Source organism: Mastacembelus armatus, chromosome 5 (genome assembly GCF_900324485.2).
Source record: "Mastacembelus armatus chromosome 5, fMasArm1.2, whole genome shotgun sequence".
NCBI lineage: Eukaryota > Metazoa > Chordata > Actinopteri > Synbranchiformes > Mastacembelidae > Mastacembelus > Mastacembelus armatus.
In genome coordinates this window covers 25,741,962-25,761,713 of record NC_046637.1, presented here as the reverse complement: position 1 = coordinate 25,761,713, position 19,752 = coordinate 25,741,962, and the positions used below count along the sequence as shown (strand labels likewise).

At 43.0% G+C, this 19,752-nt stretch overlaps 1 protein-coding gene across 4 annotated transcripts in view; it reads right to left on the bottom strand.

The window, feature by feature from the left end:
- srgap2 (SLIT-ROBO Rho GTPase activating protein 2) overlaps nt 1-19,752 on the bottom strand; it is a 49,100-nt gene that overhangs the window by 23,176 nt on the left and 6,172 nt on the right. The gene's annotated exons all lie outside the window — the stretch shown is intronic.

The following is a 19,752-nucleotide window of genomic DNA, read 5'->3' as shown; positions in this document are numbered from 1 at the left end:
TGACCCGAGACGACAACACACAACACATGCAGAAACACTTCAATTAAAAAACAAGCACCATCTATAAGGGGTGTAGAGAGAAAAACCACCAGCAGCTTCATGTGACCTCTGTGGGAGTAAAATTAAATTGCGGGGTGGGGGTCATTGCTTGAGTCTCAAACCCCCTCTTGGGCCCATAACAGTCACGTAAGGATGAAGAGTGATTCTGACAGCGTCCTCCATTTCCAGAATATGTGGCTGTGTAACCCAACCAAAGCTAACCTCAAGCTCTCCACGCCTCATAATGTTGATGTTGGATACTACTACAATTCTGCAAAACCCCAATTTCTTTGAGGGATTTGGAAAACAAAAATGATTTTTACTCATATAAAGGGTGATGATTACAAATGGATGGAGAATGGTGGCACAGCAAAGAGGAGAGAACCCATCTGAAAAGATCAGTGCAGGTCTTGCTTTCCGTCTCGTCTTTCTGCAATGGTCATCATCTCCTGAGCCAATGAGAAGTGCGATGTGAACTGGAATGTGACGCCTTCATCCCCTCCAGACAACCCAGTCACATTTTCCAGCCAGATGAGAGCAGGTCTTGTAATCTGGCTCTGGGAATCTACTTTACTGATGCTCTCCTCTCCATTTTCACTCCCTCCCTCATCCTCCTCCGCCTCCCCTGTCCATAGCGCTGAGTGCTGTCTGGCTCTGTCTGCACGAGCCTTGTCCCTAAACATCTCACTTTGTTCACCAGCCCCACCACACCACAGCAATTCAATTCAATTCAATTTTATTTGTATAGCGCCAAATCACAATACAAATCATCTCAAGGCACTTTACAAAAACTAAAACTAAAAACCCAACAATTCCCTTATGAGCAAGCACTTGGCGACAGTGGAGAGGAAAAAACTCCAACAGAGCAAGAACCAGAAGACACCCAGCTCTTTTTCTCTGGTAGATATTCTAGTGCCTTCACAGAAACAAAAACCAGCTCACATCCTGTGCTTGTCGACGTGTAGGGATGCATGTGTTGTCACAGTCACTGCAGTCACTTCCTCCTCGGTGGCAAGTGCAGCAGACAGCACATAACCCAATGTCTGACATCATTCACAGAAAGAAACTAATCATGACCAGGCATCTATCAAGGGATGTTCAGTGTAACATTACTTCCTTGGTGCAGAGCTACTGTGCACACTGTATCTATACAGCTACATTCATCTATGAACGTGTCGCACAAAAGTCCATTTCTGCTTCAACATGTGAAGACAGTCCCACATGCCGTTCGATCACTGTTGATTCTAACAGCATTTTTGTTTTTCCTTCTGTTATGGCAACTCTTACCAGTCACAGCAGCCACCTGTTAACCTGTTTGGCACTAAGTGTAGGAGTGTAGGTGAATCGGTGGGTTCATGTGAAGAAATGAATGCATCTATATGTCTGTCCATTAAAAAACACAGCAACCTTACAAACTGACAGAAAATGGCAGAAATCTGAGGAATCACAGGTGTTTTTTTTAACCTTAGTCCATTTCACCCAAACCTGCACCTCCTCCTCATCCATTATTCATTAGTTTGCTTATTCCAACCTAGAAAAAAGAAGACAAAAATAGAGAGTGAGAGATGATGTAACCACACTAAAATAACGTCACCACCATGGTCAGTGCTTGCTCTTAACTTTGCTGTGGGCTGAGGCTGAAGGCAGCTGATCTGGGTTGCATCAAATCAAACCAGTGTGACACATTGCTGCAGATAAATGTTAAGATGGATACTGAGAAGGAAGTGCAAGTAGAAAAGGAAATAAAAAAACTCCTGAAAGGCAAACCAACCAGTTACATGATACTTGAGTCCCATTTCGGCAAGACCAATGTGTAGCAAGAAAGTCATGTTTTTCCTGTAACATCACCTTCTGTGGCAAAAGTTAGTTTTCGTAGCAAACATGCCACCAGCTACAGGCTGTTTTGTTGGGAGCTGACAGAAATGACATTTGGCTTGGATGCTGTTCTGAGCTGGCCTAGTTACAAGAGCTGCACACATTGCTGCAAGCACTCATTATACCTGAAAACACCCTGGGCCATGGGCACAACACACAAAATGTGACACCACAAGTCCAAACTGTCAGTCTGAGCTGTTCTGACAGTAGCTATCCAGCCTGCTCCTGGACGCCCCACCCCAGATCTGTCCTACTCCATTACTGCACTGGGCTTGTACAGGCAAACATACACACTCCAACACACATGGAAACTGTTTACAAGTAGACGCTATGAGTATTCGAGACAAAGCTTGAAGAACTTGGAGAGGGAGCGTGAGGGCAGGTACAAACAACAAAGGAACGACAACTGAGTTCATTTAAAGGATAGTTTCACTTTAGTCTAACCTTATTTTTTATAGCTTTAATGGTGTTTATAACACGTGGTTCATGGAGTTAACAGAGTTGCAAAGTGATTTCAGGTGCCCCTGTTTCTGCAACTAAACGTCACATCAATTTTCTCAGCAGGTGAAGCACTTCTGAATCTTAGATGGATGTTAAACTCTCACAATTTAATTACTGGTAGAAAGGAGGAACACCAGAAGCAGAAAATACCCAGTTCTTTGACAATATGTACATAGTAACATAAGGTAAGAAGTTAACTATGACTTACAAAGTCAGTAAGAAACCCCACAGAGCTTATAAATGAGAATTCAGATCACAGCTCTATTGTGTCTGAGAACATGGCAACCTAACTAAAAATTAGTCAGACGAGGGCAGGAAACCAGAGCTGCCAAGTGACCAAATGGTTTGAGGAAACCTCAAGGTTAGTCAAACTTATTTGGAATAGAGGAAATAGTCCAGACATTTTGGCTATTTTGGCTTTCAGCTCAGAAACTTTCTTGTCCTGTTTGTAACTGTTTTGACGTCGCAGGATTCCCCGATCTGATCAACTGGCAGATATACTGTATGTTGTCAAAATCAATGGCGACAGTGACCAAAGCAACAAACTTGAAATCCAGGATAATCCTTTGAAAACTGTCAGCAGTGGGTGTGAGTGTCTGGGTAATCACTGACCACAGTGGGAACCGAGAACATGCAGACACACACACACACACACACACACACACACACACACACACACACACACACGTATATACTCAACTCCCACAATCGAGTTCTAAGAAATGAAAGACATTCAAGTAGAAGTTGCGGCCACCAGCAAGGTACAATATCAGCCATTCTTCTTGCTCCATTTGTGTTCCAGTGTGAGCACATGTGCACGCAGTGTTTATGCAGTAAAGCCTGGTCTTTGTTGCTCCAGGGGCTGATACTGCAGTACAGAGCGGCGGAGAGGAGGAGGGGGGAGCAGAAGGGGGTGGTAATGGTTTTGAGTTGTACCACTGTGAGCTCATACTATTGTCCTCAGAAGAATGAAAGAAACAGAGAGAAAAGGAGAAAGAACAGAAAGCAGTGTAAAGGGTGAGTAAGGGGGGAGGGGGGTTGCACTGCGTCACTGTGAATAATATGTCCATTCATTCCTGTACACACAGGAAGAGAGGACAGAGAGACGGGAAGCCAGTAAGACCAGTCTGTTGCCAGTAGGGAGCACACAGGAGGGGAGGGTCATACTAAAACAACTACAGGAAGCGCGCGCGTGTGTGTGTGTGTGTGTGTGTGTGTGTGTGTGTGTGTGTGTGTGTGTGTGTGTGAGGGTGTGTGTGTGTGTGTGTATAAAGGCGGACTGCAGTAGGATGGGGGGTTGGACTGAGGTGTGTGTGAGTGTCTGTTTCTCCAAATGAAAGGGCCTGAAGAAAAACAGGCAGCTGTGGACTTCGCCAATATCACTCTCCAAACCTGAACCAGGTCAGAAAAAGAGGAGAGAGAGAGAAAGAGAGACTGGGGGATAGAAACTGGGCCAGGGGTTTGCTGGGTTTAAATAGGGCAAATGGTGTGTGAGGTGATTTTTTTTAGGCAGTTGACTGAGTTGGTAGTCTGAAGCCTCAGGTTGCAGGTAGTATTTTCTAATAAGATTCTTCAGCAGGGTGGAATCTATTAGTTCCAGACATGCCTGCCTAATAATGCTTCACTGTACACATGCACGAGCGGGTGAAAAGGGGAGTAGGGGAAAAGATAGAATTACACTGCATTAAGTGTTAGAGGAAAAACTATGGCAGGAATGGAAATATTCCCGCCAATGTCTTTTCCTTAGGTCTGGACCTTTCCTCTGAAAACAAAACACACACACACACACACACACACACACATTAAAACTAATATAGGCATTTCCTTTCTCACCCAGAGCTTAAAACCTTTAGGAAAAGCAGTGTCATCTTAGGAAGGCAAGTTAACGAGCTTAGTGACTTTTAGACATGGAAAACTCTGCAGAGGCCAAACCATAGCAGACCTACTGTGCAGGGCAGGGGGGTGGAGAGAGGGGGACAGGCCGAGAGCAGAGGATATGACAGAAAGAAATGCTTTTCCATGCTGTGCGCTGAGGACAGGAGATTTCAGAGGGTGATAGAAAAAGTTACGGCTGTTTCTCTGCTACTGAATAGATGTCACTTTGGACTCAACTCCATAATGGAGAACAGAGTACTAAGGATGCACTCAGCCAGGCCCAAAAACAAACATAAACACACAAAAACAAATAAACTCTTAGAAAATACCAATTAAACCAAAAATGGATTATGGAGGGGAAAAAAAGGCCACAAAATGGCTTTCAGGAAATATTCCCCATAATCATATGTAAACATCTTAATAGCGATGAATGAGGACAGTTTTAGAAAATAAGGAGCAGACATCCTAAAAGGAACAGTGCCAAATTTTGGGAAATATTCCTCTTAGATGAGAAGAGCAACCACAGTATGAAGCTGTTTCCAAAAAACTGGCAACAAGGAAATGCTGAGGAACTTAATAAAAATGGAAAAGTATTAAATGCATGCCATATTACTATGGAAGCATGTCATAATAACCCTAAAATAATTTGAGTGACTTGTCCTGTTTATATATCTCACCTACTCCCGTAAAATATACTCATGCATGTGGGAATTACTATTACTTTTCCATGCTACTTTTCCACTCAGAGAGTAGGCAGAGGAGAAGGGTGAGAGGAGAGAGAAAAGGAGGTAGGGAGTGAGAGGGCGAGTAACTGTGGGGGGTAGAAGAGTGAATTCTTCTTCACTATTCCACACCTCCTCAGATCGGGAAGTCATTAACCCTTCACTAGCCATTGAGAGGCTCTGTCTGCAGCTGAAGGAACACAGCAACAAGAGAGAGAGAGAGGAATGCATCTGCAGTCCACACTCTCGTCAGGGCTCCTTGCACTGTGTGAGCTCAAAGCACAGGTCAGAGGTCAGGGGGTCACAAGGCTACCAGAGGGGGTCAGTCTTGCATGTTAACCGACTGGCGGAAAACACCAACAACAATAAAGCTCAGTTTCAGTATCTGTAACTACAGATGGTGCCTGAATGCATCCTTTTATAAATATCATAATCTTTTGTTATAAATATGATTGCTCTTTCCAGCCGTATAGTGTACTTCTCCTGACATCAGCGTCCTTTTCCAACCATCACATGCTCCTCTTGTATGGTGCCAGAGGAGTAAGAGGTTGGGGGCTGGGGTATCTATGCATAATGAAATAGTCTGCTTATCAAAAGTTAACTAGCTACTTGCCAGTTGCAGCCCCTGTCTGCTCTACTAACCCAGTCTGGAAAAGAAGCTGAGAGCATGTGTTGGGGGAGGGGGTACTTCTCACACACAAGTAAGAACTGAGGAGAGATGGATGAAAGGACTTCAAATTAGATTGTGGCTGCATCTAACAATTATTTTCTTTATTCATTATCCCTCATCAATGTGTCATTCATTTAGTCATATTGCTGCCATACGACAATGTAAAATAGAAAACATAGAAAACAAAAGCCAGCAATTATTTTGCACACTGGTTTCATCAATGATGAATATAATAGTTTATTAAAGTTGCTTAATTTTCTGTCTCTCAATAAACTAATTTATAGCAAGTTTATCGGTGGACTTTTTCATCTTGCAATTCATCACCTTACTCTGCGACAGGCCTTCCTGAATTACTGCCCTCTGGGCTAAATTGTGTGAATGTGTGTGTGTTCATTAAAAAGTACCATCCACCTGGTGTCACCTCTATTTCCTCTCTCCACTGGACACAGCCATCTGGGCCTCAGTCTGTTCCAACAGCCTTCACCTCTCTCGCTCTCTCTCTCTCTCTCTCTCTCTCTCTCACCCTCCCTTTGCTTGTCTTTCGCTCTGTCACACAGCTCAGCTTAATACTGTCTCTCCTGCAGCCCCAGGATGGTATGATATCTATATGCGTTTTTGCCTGATACCTATCCATACCTACTCAGACAGATGGTGTAGATCACTATACAGTCGTGTGTGTGTGTGTGTGTGTGTGTGTGTGTGTGTGTGTGTGTCATATAACATTTCTAGTTTTTTTTCCTCCAAATGGTCAGTGTATAACCCCCCTTAATCAGCTTAGCAGTCAATCAGGGGATTTGACTAATCCACAACACAAGCATGAGAAGTAGCCCACTGAGTGTGTCTGTCTGCGTGAGGGGTCTGTGTGACAGTGTGTGTAGCACATTGAATCAACCTTAACCGTCAAGGACAGCACCCTCTCGAAGCATCAAGCATTACAATAATCATCTAAGACTTTCAAATAGCGACAGATGGGCGTGGATGCCTTCATGCTCAGACACGTCACTGGGTGGGTAAAGATTCATTCCCATCAATATTAGCAGGTTAACACTTGTCATCATTCCAGTGAATGAGTGAAAATGTGTAATGACTCCCTAGATTAAACATCATTGAAGCAGTCAGTCATCCCTTCTCATTTTTTCTTCATGTCTCTTACACTTCTCTGTCAGATTCAGAGTGGTCAGCACCAATGATTCAACTCAAAGACTCATGTGTATGTAAAGGGCCCCTGAAGGAAGCATCGGTGCTTTGAAGCCTAACACAATGTGCAACAGCATCCCAGCGTGTGATAGGTTTGCATGGCAGCATCTGTCGCAGACCAAACTCTCTACAGACACTCAGGCTGATATAAACCCCAAGGAGAAAAAGATGCATGATAATGAATGTAGATGTAACTGCTGTTACACTGTATGCCCTTATGCAGTAAACTCTTATCACTGCATTCCAAGAGACATCGGTGGCATGCTGAAAATGTCTGTAGGAAAATGGCAGAGATGAAGATAGAGGATGTAGTGAGAGTCGAGATGAGAGGGCGAGCAGCGGCACAGCGAGCTAAAGGCTGTATCTGCTGATGGCTGCCGATCCTTATCAGGGTGCCAGTGGAAAGCAGCAAGAAGGCCAAGAGAAAAGAGCAGTGGAATATGTTCCATCAGACAAAGGATGAGACCCAGAACAGCAGCTGATAACATGAGATAATATCATCGGATCCACATCATCGCTGTCTTCAACTACACCCTTGTCCCCAAACGGAGGAGAGGGCTACACGAGACTTTATGGGGCCTGTCTTTAAGATACACTGATGCGGTGGAAGGGCTGCCAGGCACATGCGGGTCTAGTGTAATTTCTTTGCAATCAGTCATTGTCACTGATGTCGTGCAGAAATTTTGGTTTTTACAGGGACGGGTTGCTAACCTGCCGACTAGCCCTCACAACACCTGGCATTGTAAAGTAGACCCCCATGCAAGTATTAACATATCAAATTATCCATCAAGAAACATTTTTCATTGGTTGCAGCCCTAAATTTAAATAACCAAACATTAAATAACCTGCCTACTGTAGGCGCTAATAAAGATTAAATTGTATAGTAAAGCTATGAAAGCTAATGTTATAATGGAAGTAAAAGTGGTAGATCGTAATTAAAGTAGCATGTGAGTCAGAGAAGTACAGTGTTTGGCTCTCATCCCTAAGAGAAGAAAAAGCTGAATCAGGATCAGTCAACACAGCAACTGCAATAACAAATTCCACCCCCTCCATTTTTCTGACTCTGTTTTACCCTTCTCTCCAACCCACTGCTCCAGAGGTATAACTCATTCTCACGCCGGTTTATGTCTATACGTCTGCACGTACGTGCGTGTTTGCACACTGGGGACTAGGGACGCTGCTGTGTAATGACTCATGCAGAGACGCAGCTCAGAGAGCAGGGGTTTCCAGCAGTAACAGGTTGGCCAATGAAATACTGTCACAATTTAAACCAGGTGGCAGCAGAACAGATCGTAGCCCCGCCCTACAAGCCCCTTATCCCATTGTAAAGGTATAGAGCCTAGTGTCACTGAGAAATGGGGGGATTACAGAGCCATAGGTGTGTCAGTGATACAGAGCCATTTATTCATCGACTTTTCCCCCACAGCAATATTCACATTATGCCTGCCTAGCTAGCTGAATACCTCCTCACTTGTTATCCCACCTGCTCATATACCCACCCAGGTATTTGAGTGCTGCAGAGACAACAGGGGGTGTAAAAGAGAGGGAAACTGGGCCAAGCTGCATCAAGAGGCCCCCAGAAAGGAAGACAACTAAACAACAGCGCAACACCTCAGCACAACAAACCACAGCAACAGAGTTTTGTTGAGCAGCAGATGAACAACTCCAGGGATTCATCCAGGAAAATACTCACTTTGCTTTGCTCCTCTTATTCTGATTCTCTGCAGCATTCTTCAACCTTTAGCTGGTTTTACATTTATTCCTTTCATAATAACAACCAACTCAGTTCTCCTGAGGAAGCCCAACCAAAGGAGAATGAAAAGATGAACAAAGATTTTCTGTTAACACCACACACACACACACACACACACACACACACACACACACACACACACACGATACATGAAAGCTTCATTCACTTAGCTATTATATGATAAACGTTTTATCCATTATTTTGTTGCTGTCATTTGAAAGCACACTTAGACGCATGAAGCATAAAGTGCATTGCTTGATCCAATAAAGCCTCACAGAAGAGGGAAAGCTACTATCTAACTTGTTCTACTGGTTTTAATTTGTGAGTAATTTAATATCATTGGCTCCTGTTCCAGTCTGTTTCTCCCTTTCATTTCTAAAAACACACAATGACTAGGTCTTTCACCTTTACAGTGAAAGCGGTTGTAAACAGTTCAGATTTAACAGTGATAGTAATCCTCTGACAAAAGAAGTAGGAAGTAGAAGAAGCAGAGGAAGTCTCCTAATCTATGTGTAGCTGTAATTTATGGACATCATGAGCTATGATGTTTTGCATTATGAACATGGATGGTGCAAGAACATCTGCATAGACACTCACTCTGTTCACACTACAAGGCTATGAACTGCACTTTCTATTTGTTTTTCCATTAGAGTTTGGCACTTTAATCAATATGTTGGGTGTCTAGACATAGACAAAGTATTAAAAAATGCAGACAGGCCAGTCGTTAATAATAAGTAATAATCATACCTATTATTTGGGTTAATATTGTTTCTGAATAACACATTTCTGCACAGTGTATACTTCAGTAAATAAAGTAATAAAAGTGAATAGTGTCAAACTGGGATGGTTTTGTTTCGACGCACAATGAGGTTTTTACATTTTATTAATGCAGCAGCAGACTGAATGAAGCAGGCTTTAGAATTAAAGCACTACAGTTGTTTCTAATTCCTCTAAGAGGATGAGCTGCAGCTTAGAGACAGAGTGGTTAAACTTCATTATGTTACATCAAACATTACCCGTCCGCTGAGTGGCCAAATCTCACTGAAAGTGGAGGAAAAAAAACTCAAAAACCAGGCCAGCAGTATACATTTTTTTTTACATTTCAGTAAACTGTCACAGCCTGAAGCCAGTGTCAGTGAAATGTCAGTAAAAAGTGCAAAACCAGACATGAGGACTGACAGTTACAGCTTCTTTATCATAATCTCTTTTAAGTAAAAAATCAATTCATGCGTAAGAAGGCATCTAATGCAGTAAACAGGCAGTGAGCAGTGGCAGGTGTGTGATTAAACTGATCTTCCTGCTTGATAATCTGGGTCATTTTACGATCACTGCCCAAATAAAACTGACAGCTCAAGATCCTCTTATCAGTACTTGGAAAGCAAAAAATAAAACCACAACGATGCAAGTCAGAGCTAGGAATTGACTAGGAAGCTGGGAGTACTACTCCCTGATAGTGCAAAGGTCTGAGACGATGCTTTGAGGATATGTTTGTGAACTGCTGCAGGGTGAGGAACACACACCTGAGGTCAGCCTGAGGATACCCTAACACACAATGAATGCAGCCTTTGTGTTGCTCAAACACACACATACAGGCTATTGTTTTGCCTTCTCACACATGTCTACTTAGCAAGCATTACATACCACCCACATGATTGTCCCTGCCACTCAGATATCACCATCTCATGGGTCATAACAACCATCTTCACTGCAACAGTCAGAGATGCACCATTGACTATACTTCTGTGCAGCCTGACTCACACTGGGACAGACCTCACTAACACGACACAGACTGAACCAACTGAGTCCCAGGCTCACCTGAGAACTGCTTATCCTTTGTAAGTGAATAAGGGCACAATTTTGGCACAGCGTAGGTGCTGCCACAGCAGACTTCATCAAGAAAATGCAAGGTCACCAAATGTTGATGATCTTGGTTCAAACTTTGTTGAGCACAGTCCAACACAATTCAGAAACACACTGTCCAGACATATTATAATATCTTGTAGTATTGTGCCAATTCCCCCATTAGCCTCCCAAACAGAAGATAACTGTTGCTCTCATGATTGAGTTATCAAATCCTACTTCAGGAGTACAACCTGCTGAGCAGTGTCTTTTTGGACTTCCTGGTTCATATTTAATTATCTTACTAGAACCTGCAGCAACACCCACACAGCTTAGTTAACTTATTGGACGCGGAGCCAGGCGGTCAATTGATTAAGGACACGTACATGACTCAGAAAGCCAGTGTTCAGTCCTCAATGACACATCACAAGCATCTGTGAGAATGGGCGTGAGCTGGATACAGAGTGGCTGCTCTGTAGCTGACCCTGACCTTTGACTTCCCTGTGAACGAGGGTCAATTATGAGACAAATCTCTGGAAGTATCAGACTGTTAGATTAAACGTCCACCGTTCTCCATCTAACATCCCTGTGGCAAGCTTTGGTAGCTAAATCCTAATGCTCAAGTTTTCTCTCTCAGTCCCTCTGCCCTTTGACACCATGGGAGCCTGGTGTCCCATGAGCCTTGGACACATGACGGAAAACAAATCTGTACTAGGCTCCGTACTGGCTGTACTCAGGAACAGGCTTCTCTGATACAAAGAGAAAATGCCTCTCCAAAGAGTGGATAGAGGAACAGGGGGTTGATGACTCTACACAGAGTGTGTGTCCAAATTAGTGTGTGATGCTATGTGTGTGTTGGAGAGAGGACGTGTCGGAATCAGCGCACAAAACAATAGATTGCTGCAGTGTGGGCGGCCACACCCTTTCCTCCAAGCTCCCCACCACGGCCTCCTCACCAGCCCCTCAAAACTGCCTCGACAAGACATTAAAAAAAAGGGAGAGAGAGAAGAGAGTGGAAACACACACACACACTAAGGCACATCAAAAACAACATCCCTGATAAAGAAAAAAGTAAGGAAAAAGAAAAAGTGAAATAAAAAAAACATTTAATGAAAGCCAAAAAAAAGTGAGGGGTTTGACAGCCTCAGGTGTAGCAGTGGAAACATGACAGAGAATAGATAAAGTGGGCAGAACTGAGCGGACTTGGGGGGAGGGTGTGTTGCAAGGGAAACAAAATTGGGGCATAAAAACAGTCTGGCAGAAGATATAAATACTGAGGAATTGAGAGACGGAGAGAGAGAAAAAGCAATGCTGTGTGTATCACTGTTCTGCAATGTGTTGCTGAATTATTGATGCTGCCTCAGAGTTAAAGGGCGACAAGAGAGAGCACTTTGACACAAAGCGTAATCTCTGCATCATAAACACATACTTGGCACCGTCACTTTGTTGCAAACATGGTGGAAGGAAAAGTAGTGGTCTTTAAAATAGACTGCCATTTACGGTTGGAGCTAGTATTATTGTAGGAAGTGATAGCACACAAATCATATATGCTTCTTCTCCATATGAGGCTTCATTCACCGTGTAGGTTGGAAAATATGGGAACCCCTTGGCTAATTGCATCAATAGAAGCTGATAGGAGTCAGGAGTTAGCAAACCTGGAGTCCAATCAATGAAACAAGATGGAGAGGTGGAGGGTTAGAGCTACTTGGACTTACGAAAAGCACCTGATCACTTACATGCAAGAATTGGAAATTTCAACCAAACTTTGTCTATAAATGTGGAGTATTTGGACGTGTAGCTACTCCCTTTGGAAGTAACAGACAGTAACAGCCAAAGGCCTGAAGAAGAAATCATTGGAGCCAGTTCACATCTGTTATCATCCACATATCATGCATTCGTGCATGGTTGCATGAATCACAGTGCTGACCACAGAGGAAGCCACTGCTCTCCAAAACAACATCACCATGCATCTGAACCTTGGCCAAAAAGCAGCCTGACTCTCCACAGTGCTACTGGGAAAAGGCTTTGTGAAAAGACGAAACTAAGGTTGAATTGTTTGGGAAGACCAAGCAGGACTACATGGGGCATAAATACGACATATTGCATGCACACACAAATCATCATTCTACCAGTGAAATGGAGTGGATGGAGCATCATGATGGGACTGTCTTACTGCCCCTGGATAATGAAGGAATAAATGAAGTTTCTCCAGGCATCATGCAGGTTCATGTCAGAGTGGCTGTCCACAAGCTGAAGGTCAGAAGATGTTGGATTCAGTTGGATTCAATTTACAGAATGACTTCAAAAACAGAAAATGTGCCTTCTGGAGTGGTGCAGTCAGAGCCCAGATTTTAACACAGAGATACTGTGGAAGAGACCTGTTCTCACTTAGCATGTTGATGTGATCTGATGTATATCAGATCACATTTTATGGCCAGCTACCTTTATAACCTGGTAATTCCAAAGGGATCTTACATTTCCTTGTACAATGATCATACCTCTTAACAGTGGGCTTTAATGTTTTCAGCAGATCCCCAGAGAAAGTCTGTGGCTTGCAGGGAAGACAAGAGGTGAAGGGTCATGGGAGAGCACAGGGAGACATGTGGCCCACACCTGTTCTAAACTTGCCTCAGTGGACTCACACAGACCATTATGAGTCAGACACTAGGTGATATGGTCATTAATGCCATTTATTGTAAAAAATCTCTCTATTCTGAAACTCTCTCCTTTCTATCCTTTATCCCATCACTACTTGTGGTTTTCTCTCTCTCTCTCTCTCTCTCTCTCCGTCCGCCTCGCTTTCTTATCCACAGCGGAAGCCTGTTTGATCGAGCAGAGTCCTGCTGTTCTGAGTCTCCTGCTCCCAGACATCAGGCGTACGCTCCTCTTTCACTCGCTAAAGAGAAGAGCTAATTCCTTTTCTTTCTCTGCTCCCACTTTTTCACATAACAAGGAAAATCACAGACTCTCCCTCCCTCCTTGCTACCAGTCGGACACATTCTCCCCACTGTACCATAGACAACAAAATAATTCATGAATTCAAAATGGCCTTGATGCTGTGAAATCCATGGTGAGGCCAGCTGACAACCATGCATATGGACCATGTAGAATGTAAGCTATGACGGCAATGTATTTCACTCAAAGGACAGTGCCATCATTGTTAAACCCCAGCCAGAGCAGGACACAATGGTGCGAGATACAGCCAGGGACCTGACTCACACATACTGTAAGCCTTCCTGGCCATCATCAGCAACAAAGACAATGGCCATTAAGAGTCAGGGTGTTGTGTGACGATACAATAGCAGCTTTAAAACAGGATAAACATTGAAAAAAAAAAAACACTGCTGTAAGTTTGTTTTCCTTTTATTTACATTGAATTCAGTGTTTTTGCACATCTTGGCCTTTTAGCTACTTTTTTATAACATTACTCTCAGCAGTCCTGCATTGTAGACCATTTGATCAAAGAGTTGTACACAACATAGAAGATGAAGTTCACAAACAGAACTCTTAAACCTGTATTATTAAAAAGCAACTTTTTTCACAAAATAGTCCAATAAACCTCTGAAAAGGGCCCCAAGACACATTTGGTCTTTGTCCTTCATTGTAAATTAAATAAAATTGATTAATAGTCAAATATATGCAAATTACCACCGGCATCGCACAACAGCAACCACCTCTGCTTCCGCCAGGTACATCACTGAAAACACTGTATCAGGTTACCAAGTCAGGAATATTGAGTATTGAGATTCCATTGGTGGTAATTAGCAGACTCAGACTGGTAGATGTAATTAGCACCTTATGTAATATTGGCTCTTAGCTTGCAACTAGAGGCTAACATAGCCATAGTGATTTTATAAAGTTACTAATGACACGTTGTTATTAACCAACATGCACTAATGTATCTACAGGCTGGCTAAGAGTTTGACTGTATATGTTGGTATATCTTCTCAGCTGATCCACAAAACAACATCAGCATGATTCCCATTTCCGACACGTGTTATACGTCAAGCCAGACATCGCTTTAAATGTCACACCACAACTGCTGGGATGACAGCAGCTCTGTAAAAACAACCCTGCGGTGTCATCCTCCCTGCTTTATTTGCCTTACTCTAAATAAGCAAAGCAGTTCTAATGATGGGTCAGCTTAATGGCACTATACTGGGATCGCTGTCTGAAAAGGACTAAGGTTTCCTAAAGGCTTATACTTAGTGGGAATCGGCCACTCCATACTGCGAAACTCTCTCCTCCACATTCCTCAGAGGGAATACCACCACCAGCACATGACAAGAGCTCCAGTCACTCATTCAGTCACTTTGCCTGCTGCCTCCCACTGCAACCTTAACACAGAGAACGCCTGTGTGTATGTGCATATGTGCCATGGACACCAACCTTTAACACACAACAGTGCCCTCAGACAGAAAGAAATCACAGAGAGAATGGAAAGTGAAGAGGGAGGATTCAGGGAAGAAGAGGAAGAAAAAAGAGTTGGGGGGGGGGGGCAGAAGAACATGCTTGCATCAAGCAGCTGGGCCACAAATGTGATGAGGTGATGGATGGGAAGGCTCATTGTGCTACAGGCCATCCCACCTCTGTAACCCCTCTTCTTTTCTTCCCCATCAACTTCTCCATCTTTTACATACCCAAGGTCTGTCTTCACTTATTTCCAAGAAAAAGCATATGTCCTCTTCAACAAAGTGCTCAGCTCACAAAGTTACAATATAGAGTGTAGCATGTTGTGTATAATCTATATGGAAAGCAACCACCAGCTCCACAACAACTCTTGTCCTGTATGGGACACTGAACAACAGGACTGTGTGTATGTGTGAATGTATAAGGGGAGGGATGTTCCCATTTCCACTCTGTTTGAAGCACATGGACTGAGTCGGAATGTAAGACGGGAGGGGGAGGATGAGGGGACAGACGAAGGCGGTAATTTGAGAGGGGCATCCCATAGTATAGGTCAGCACGTGGTCTACACAGCGCACAGTGAGGGGGACACTGGCAGGGAATCACTTTTAATCACAGGCCTGAATAGAGCAATACAATAAACGCTTGTTCGGCATCACCATATTGAGCTTTACCTACTGACAGATGACAACATCAACACTTCACCTGTTGAACATACAGCTGTGCTTATAAATTTACTCTTGACACAAACGGCCCATTTTAAAAAGATATAAACAGCAAAGCAAAGTGGTGAGATAGTATCATTAGTAATTATAGTTGCCATTATGATTTTAATCAGGCAGACACATGTTCTGCATCTTCAGCTGTATTTTCCAAATAGCCAATAGTTTTCAGATAGTTCATAAATTCATGAGCACAACTGTATCTAAGTTGATTCCTACAGTACTTACTTTGTATGTGAATCTATTACTGTGGTTTGTATTGATAATTATTTAAAAATGTCGACACATGTTGTTGTAATTTATCGTCACTGGTGATGGAATGCCACTGACTCATTAAGCACTCTAAACTCTCCCTTGCTGTCTTGCTCAATTAAAATATTTTGACTACGACTATTTAGGCATTGAAGATGACACAGTTTGTCCAGTGGACTCAGGCCATAAAACATCCACTCAATCTCATTATGTGGGATTTTTGCTGACATCATCTGACACTGTTATTGGCTCACTTGACTAACAGTCTGCAAATGCATCATTGCAGCTTGCAAGCATGACACCAGTTTTCTCCGTTTCCTCCCACAGTCCAAAGAAATGTTCATCTGTCTCTGTATGTCAGCCCTGCAATAGAATAGGGACATGTCCACTTACTGTAGTTCAGGCACTTAGTAAAAATGCAAATATGCCTGTGCCAGCAGGTCTGTGTTTCTTCTGAAGTATGACAACTCTTTCAATGACAGAGCAAAGCAAACAGCAGCCTGAGTACATTACATACATACGGTATTGTATTTAATGACATTTCCTAATTAAGGGTACACTTATGTCATTATCATAATGCCATCCTTGCGTCCCAGATGTTTTGTTCACAGAAACAAACTGTATCTGTTGACTTTGACAGTACATATTTCACAGCCTCAGCACACGCCTAAACATGCATGAGTAAAGAGCACATATCAGTATGCTCTACACACACACACACACACACACCATTGCCCCCCTGGCCAAGCTCAGTGAGAGGCAGAACAAGAGTCTGCAAACCAGTGAGATAAATATCAAGCCTCAGGTATGTGCTGGTGCTTCTAAACAGATCCAACCAACATCCAACAGATCTGCTGCAGGTAAAAAAACATTTTCAGAGTGGCTTCAGTCACACCAGCGCTAACATTTAATTCCAACATGCACAAATACATAAATGCATTCACAGAGATTAGCGTTTAGATATGCCAATACAACCACACCCTCCATAACTGTCTTTCTGTTGTTGCTCTTTCTTGCTCTTTGTAGACTGTTCACCCCATAAAATGTCTCTATGCAAAAAGCCACTTTTACATTCGCTTGAACTCACTTTCAACCTATGTTGGGTGAATGCTTATGAGAGAGATGGATGAGTAAAAAGGAATCCGACAGGAGGAAGTTGCATCTACTTCCTGCTGCTACATAACAGGCTAAAGGTAACCTCAGTGTTACCTTCAGCTGAGGTCAGCATGTTTAGCAGTACACACACTCAAACACACCCCACACAGTCTACATGCTGTAGTGCAGTGACATGGGGTTCAGTGTGGATTATAGTGCATCTGGTTTAGGACATATGGAGAGGGTTAGGGCAAAGAGGGAAGGGCTGACCTTATTGTTCTGGAAAGCAAAGGATGCTCTTCATCAGGGCAGCTACATACACATACAAGAGTGTGTGCTGTTTTTATCATCACACTGTAGGAAAAAAAATATGTGCACGATGTCTGTGGCAAAGAAAACTAGAGTGTTCCCACATTCATTGTAGGTTTAAAGTAAAGCTAGGACTCAGTGTTTCAAATAGGTCATTCCATGTCTGCGCTAATGCAGGAACAAGCACTGGATGAAACTGGGAGAAATCTGCACCACAACAGCTTTGATGCTGGGAATAACTAAAATAGAACTGGTGCATCAACATAGCAAACAGGGGAAGAACACCATGTCCTTACATGCATTCATATAGAAGGAAAGAGGAGAGAAAAGCGAGAGTCATTGTGTTAGGGTGTAAGTGAGGCAGACTCAGCCGAGATGAGGTGATGAATGGCTTCATTAAAACAGCATTAGCAGAGGTGTTAACCCGAACGGTGAGTGCCAGCATGCAGTGATTGCTCAGTTCCAACACACACAAAAACTAAACTTGTCACAACAGTGAATTCCTCTCCTTGATACCCTCATAAACCCACCCACCCTCAGTCAGTTGGTACTCATATATAGTGTTTGATGTTAACGCAAGCTCAAAATGTGACCTCAGGCTTTCATAAATATCAAGGTTAACGCATCAGTGACAAGGCAAATTACTTTGAAGAAACAACAGTATGATTCTGCTTTTCCTTTACCCAAACTGCACTTCCCTTCATCTCACACACACACACGCACGCGCGCGCGCACGCACGCACGCACACACACACACACACACACACACACACACACACACACACACACACACACACACAGCATACCACCCCACAGCCTGCGGGAGATGAGGAAACAGCAGTGACACCATGGAGAAAGACAGCAATAAAAAGAAGAAATAAAGGAGGCGGAGGGGAGCAAATAAGGGGAACAGGGATGCAAGGCAAGAAAGCAAAAGAGAGAAAACCTGAAAAGACCAAAGTCTGAAGGTTCAAAATGGAATCAAAGTGTGCGGATGTGTATAGTGGTAACCTGATTACCCAGGCCCTACAGGGGAGACAAATCTACATTATTCTTTCTGATTTTCCCTCTGCTCCTCACAAACCCAGAAAAATGGGGGCAATTCAGTAACCCTAGCAACCAACTCTGCCTACGTGCAGAGAGAAGCTGCTGATGGAGGGGGAAGGAGAGAGGAAGGATAATACAAGTGGATACTGTACACACACATATACACTGAATTTAGCAGATGGATCATACAGATAAAAGTCGCAGGGCTTCTTCCCTTCCTTATATTTCTCATAAATTCTCTTCTATTCAGGCCTCACTGCTGTGTTTCCCAGATCCCCTCCTCCTCTTTTTCCTCCTTGTACCTTCCTCTTTCACTCCCCCCCATCTTTTTCCCTCCTTGGTCAGACTTTTTCTCCTTCAGCTTTCTGGCCACGTGAGCACTGTTCAAACACAACCTGTTTCCTCTGCTGTCTCTTGGGAGCATTATCCAACCTTTCTACTGTTGTGTTTTCTTCCCTTCCCTTCTTTCTGTCTCTCTCCTATTTATGTACAGCTGATGTCTGTTCTCCTATTAATTGTTTTACTGAGGATATGACAGGGTTTTTCCCTGCCCGGCTTTATATATCTTTCAAAGATGTTCTTTACACACACAAACATCCTCTCAGCCGGTTGTGCGCCAGCGTCCGGTGGAGGGCCGCCTGCATGCACACACAAAATGTGTGTCACATATGTTTGCTGCAATGATAAACTGATATTTGTTGGTTTAAGCTGCCAAAGTAGGCGAGTCAAAAATGAGTGTGTCACATTTCATCATGGCTGACAACCATCAGGGAAAAAGGAGTGAGAAAAACAGAGTTTGAGTTGAAGACCAGCACTTCTTCTCACAATGGTCTGATTGTTCATTGGATGTAGGCAGGGAGAAAGAAAAAGATTTTTTAAAAAAAGAGGGTGAGAGAAGGGTTTGACAAACTCTGCGTGTGTGTGTGTGTGTGTGTGTGTGTGTGAGAGAGAAAGAGGTAGAGAGCATGGATCTGCTTTTTATATTTCTACATACTTTCACCAATTGCTCTGCTGTTGCAATGTGTATGTTTGTATGTGTGTGTGTTTAACAGAAACATCAATATACACAAGGTCTAACACTCTAATTAGGTTATTTTATCAATAGGAACATTTGCTAATTGAATTTTTAGAAAATGCACTGTATCGTAATATAAAACACATAGTATAAAAAAATGTTTTATTTGCATTGAGCATCTCTAGTCCACACACATACATACAAATATGAATGAGTCGTAACGTCTACTTCACCACAACAATGTGCAGCTTCATTTCACAGAAAACAATAGTGTGGGTGGAATGCTACAGTTGACATTATGCAAAATGCCAACAGCAGGTAAAAGCCACCCAGACTGGACAGATATGTGTGTTTTGCATGACATCAGTTTCATCATGTTCCAAAATGTCAGTAAAAGAGGCAGTGTTTCTGTGAGTGCACACATACATACCATT